The sequence below is a fragment of the Corvus moneduloides genome, chromosome 8 (assembly GCF_009650955.1).
Source record: "Corvus moneduloides isolate bCorMon1 chromosome 8, bCorMon1.pri, whole genome shotgun sequence".
Classification (NCBI taxonomy): domain Eukaryota; kingdom Metazoa; phylum Chordata; class Aves; order Passeriformes; family Corvidae; genus Corvus; species Corvus moneduloides.
Window position 1 is genome coordinate 30,965,382 of NC_045483.1, and position 4,882 is coordinate 30,970,263.

Consider the following 4,882-nt stretch of genomic DNA (forward strand, 5'->3'; position numbering starts at 1 on the left):
CCATAGGTTTATGTTGCTTTTACAGAGGGAAAGAGAGACACTTGTAGAAGAAAAAGTAGGGGTGGACTGGACTGAATAGTAGAGAACTGTCTACAGAAGCCACACTGAACTAAGTGTGCTGCTTAAAATATGTATTTCCAATATGCTGTGTTCACTGCAGAACCACTTGAAATCTTTTGTACCATTGACTCTTTCCATCCTGAAATACTATCACAATTTAATTCTCAGATGCTTCAGAAGGATTTCTAGGTGCTCTGCTATGGAATATTTTACGCATTTATGTTATTTTAGGTTATTAGTTTTTTTAGCAGTCTAGACCTTTATAATTAGTACTTGCTCCCAACTCCAAGCAACTATGTAAGTGAGAAACTTTCGTTAGTGCCCATGAAAACAAATCTAGTCTAATGTTGGCTATTATAGTATTCACAGTATGCATCAGTTTTAACTGTTCAAACTAGTCAGCCAGTTCTTCTGACCTCTGAGCTTCCTTTTCCCATCCCTCCAAGAAAGCAGTGCAGAGAAGGGCACAGCAATCAAGGCTTGATACTGCCTCAAAGCCTTCAAATTTCTTCAGCCATTTCAAATTGTAGTTGGGCTACACAAGACCACAGAAGAGCACAGACCTTTTGGTGGTGATCTGCAATTAGTTCTGGGCAGAGGTCCAAGTTCCGTGATCCCAGTTCCACGGATTTGCAGGATGGTGGTACTGACATCCTGACTTAAAAAAGCCCAAGTGAGATTAAGTCACATCAGAGCTGACCAAGTGACCAAGGCGATGTTTTGACCAAACCAGGTGGTGTGTTCAGACATCCCACAGAGCAGAGAAATGAGATGACAGTGCTGAAAAAGCACTCATCTACCTAGGGTAAGTCAGCTGAACTTTCTTGACTTAGTATACCCCTCCGTTTCTCTAGGAAGACAGGGATATTACTCTGCTTCCTCCCAGACATGTCAATAATTTGCCAGACAGCAGAGATGAAAACACTGCCATCTCCAGCTGCCCATCCCACACCTCTGGGAGTGGGCACAGCACCAGACCTGTGGCTGCCCAGCTCACACCCAAAGTGCAACTGAAAGCAAAACTACCAAACAGCACCTCACCTGCTCCCTTTCTCCAAAGACCAGAAGTTTCACAAGCTTAGCAGCAGCTGTAGGAGACTCAAGAAGCTCCTGTCTGACCAAGGCACGTGGCACCTACCATGTGGCACTGCCCACCCGACACACGGCACAGGCAGCCCTGTGACTGCATAAGGATCTGAGGTCACAGACTCTCTGTACAAGTGAGGATACCCCATTCCCCATATTTTTTCCTCGTGCTTTCCTAGTCAACAATGGCTTACGTGTACTGAATTTCAGGACACACTGAAGAATCCTGCTATTTACCAAGTCCTCATACAGGCAAGTTTTAAGGAAGTTCTTGAAAGTTTTTGCTTTTTTGCATTTTTGTCCCCCTGGTCCTTTAATTGACACAGAGTAAAAGTCGTATGATTTACATGTGCCTGGAAAGGATGGAAGCAGCTATTTTTAACTGTATCACTTGCTTTTAATTCCATCATTCAATTAGACATATATTTTTAGCTTCAGGAAACTTTCTTTTCAAGAGGTGAAATGCCAGCACAGTACACTAGCAGAACCATTAGCTGTCAAAATAAAGCAGGCTTCATATTCACAGAACAACAAGATCAACTACACGCGACAGAAATAAGATGGCAGTGCGTTTTTACTTTTCAGCAGCTAGCACAGTGTTTTCTGTATTAAATTTAATAGACATTTTACATGGGATGTCAGATATTTTTGTCCCTGCAAGTACGGTTCTTTCCTTAAAAAAAAAAAAAATCTAAGTTTCCTGCTGCTTATATAGGGAAAACAGCACAGAAATTGCAGCCTTACACTAGCAATGACTAGGTAGTCATCATTTTTAAAAACAATGTCACAAAAGCTATTTCGACGCTGTCACTCTTAAGAATAATTAGTTTCCATCAAAGCAACAGATTATCTGTTCATGTTGTCCACTGGGTCATTACAATGGGCAACCAATACAGATAAATGGTATCTAATCTTTTCTGCTCTTCTATTGGACTGATTGATGGTTATAACTTCTCCGATATTATAAGGCAGAAAAATTATGCTGACATTTAGAAGCAAAAGCACAGAAAGATAAAACTAAGTACAAAGCACATCCAACACCATTAAAAAAAAAAGAAAAAAAAAAAAAAAAAAAAAAAAGAAAAAAGCTAAAGACAAATAGAACAGAAAAACAAATGACAATTAGGCCAAAAGAGAATTATAGAGGGGAACAACTACACATTGTGGGTGGCAAGGAGCTCAATTAATTATAGAACATGAAGGGAAATCCAGGCATTTCCATTAGATGTTATTAAAAGACATATTGACTGAGCTTTCTTTACATGCTATGCCTTAGAAAAAGACAAAAGGATTTCCCTGGTATTGATTTGTTCCTGGAATGGGTCGACTTTAAGACATGAAGAATAACATAATGAGAGGTGGCTGGGTAGCAAACAAGAAAGAACAAATTGCTGCCACTGACACTCACATTTGTGAGCTTCCATATATTATTGCCTTTTTCAATTTAGCATTTGTTCGTATTGCTTGTCAGAAACCATTAAACCACAAAATATGCTCTAAACTTAAAAAAGCAAGCCTCTCAGTTATTCATTTACTGTACAAATAATCACCATTTTCAGCAGACCTGCTCAAAAATACTAGCAATGTTAACTAGCTGGCTGGATTTGCAATGTTCCTCTGAGGTACTAAACGCCCCGAACAGCTCCCAGGTATAAGGGAAATATTCAGCTTTTTGGAGGAGCAGTCTTTTTATCCCTAGCAATAAAGATGTCCATCCCATGCTCATCTGCTGTTTTGCAGCTGCTGTAGGGTGACCACAAGTCCAACCTTCGAGTCAGAGTAGCAAGATGAGGATGAGGTTGACTGTCGGTATGACAGCCTGTGGGCTGAGGGGCTTTTAAACATCTTCTTGCTGGTGAACATAAACAAAAGTCTCAGCTTTGCTGTGATGGCCTAATCCTGTCCATGACAGACTGTTATATAAAATAGCTGTGTGGGGACCATCCATTTGGGGACAGGAGGAAAGAGGGTTGGCATTGCTACCCATCACATATGCAATCATCAAAAGAAATTAAAAGACAGAGTATTTCTCATGAGTATTATTTCTATTGATATGAGAAAAGTAAGCAGTTCCATACTAATCATTAGTACTACACTACAGCTGGCTTCTCTCCATGAGAACACAGATACTTATGTGAACATAAGTATCTTCCCTTATGTACATGCTTAGCAATTCTCCTCACAGTTATGATTCTTCAAGCAGTTTTGTATTAACAGTTTGACTACAAAATAATTTTCTGCTACAGTGAATGTATATCTACAGCAGGCAAAAACTCCTCTATCTATAGATTCACTCAGACAACTACCTTCAAAATTATACCGTGAGTTACACTACTTATTGTACTCTGGTATTTACCTTTGGATTTATAAGCAAGTGTCCTCAGTTTTCACTTCTGAAATTTTGTGCAGCAGCTGATTTTGCCCCTTCTTTCAGACTCATATGATAGTTTCAGGCAACAGAATACTTCACTATGCAAGTATTATTTGGCAAAATAGCTTAGAAAACATCAAGAGCAACAGTGGATGTGGTAAGCCTCAAGCAGGTGTGAGCCAAATAGCTTCTCCACTACACCATTGTTCAGAGATGAATGTCCACATAAAGAACTGTCTTTACGTTTGTTGTCTCTAATATTTCTTAAGTTTTCACTCTTAGACTCATCCACTAAGTCAATGCCTCTGGGAAGGATAAATCACAGAGCTACCCTCACTACATTTATAATTTCTACCCAGAATAAAATGTTTCCTCCATTTTGTGAGAACATAAGATCTCAAAACAGTTTCTGTCTCAAATGTAAGCAAAATGCCAAAATCTTGACGCATTTCTTGAATGAAAACAATACAACATTTCAATCATGAAATTTACAACACTTAATTTCTAAAATAGACATCTTACAATTTTTACTTCACTTTTGATTTTGAATAAAATTTGTTTTGAACAGCACAGTCTTTTAACTGTAAAAAAATTGCTACTATTATTAATTTATAGAAGGCAAGGATTGAAATCAGAAGTTCTAGTGCTTTTGTCAAAGTTTAATAAATATTATACTTCAAAAGGTTGATTCTTAGCTACATTTTTTTTAACCTGGGCTATCACATAACTTTGGGGTTAGGCTAACTATGATTGGGATGGATAAAATAGATCAGTGTTTAACTTAGCCACTAGGAAACAATAAAGCTTATCCCACTCATTCAAAGAAAATCCAAATCTGCTAACCTGGGAAGTTAATGGAAGAATCTTTCAAAACGATAAAAAATTTTGAGGTAGCACTGGCTGAAAGGGGCTTGTGACTGAAAAAGGAAATTATCTTCTGATTGTTTGATCTCTTCTTTTCTCAGTGAAATTCCCTACATACATAACCTAAGATTTTTTTAACCAAGTACTCCTATGAAATAGAACTTGTGCAAAATCTTAATTTTTTTTGCTACCTGTTCAAGTAAATGGGGTAATATAATTTCAAGTCTGAGTATTAACTCTTCTTCTCAATGGCTCAAATTATAATACTTTAGTTTCTTCAATATGCCCTCTATTTTTAGAAAATAATGGAATCAGAATAAAAGGATGAAACTTTCCACAAATGGAGATCCAGATACAACACTGATTAAGTCAATCAAAATCCTTCAAGATTTTTTAAACATTTCACATTGATTTTTTTAAAATCAATTTAAATTCCTAAGTGAAAAGTCACTTGGACTAAAAATGTAACTTTTAATTTTAATTTTTAAAAAATCCAGAGAA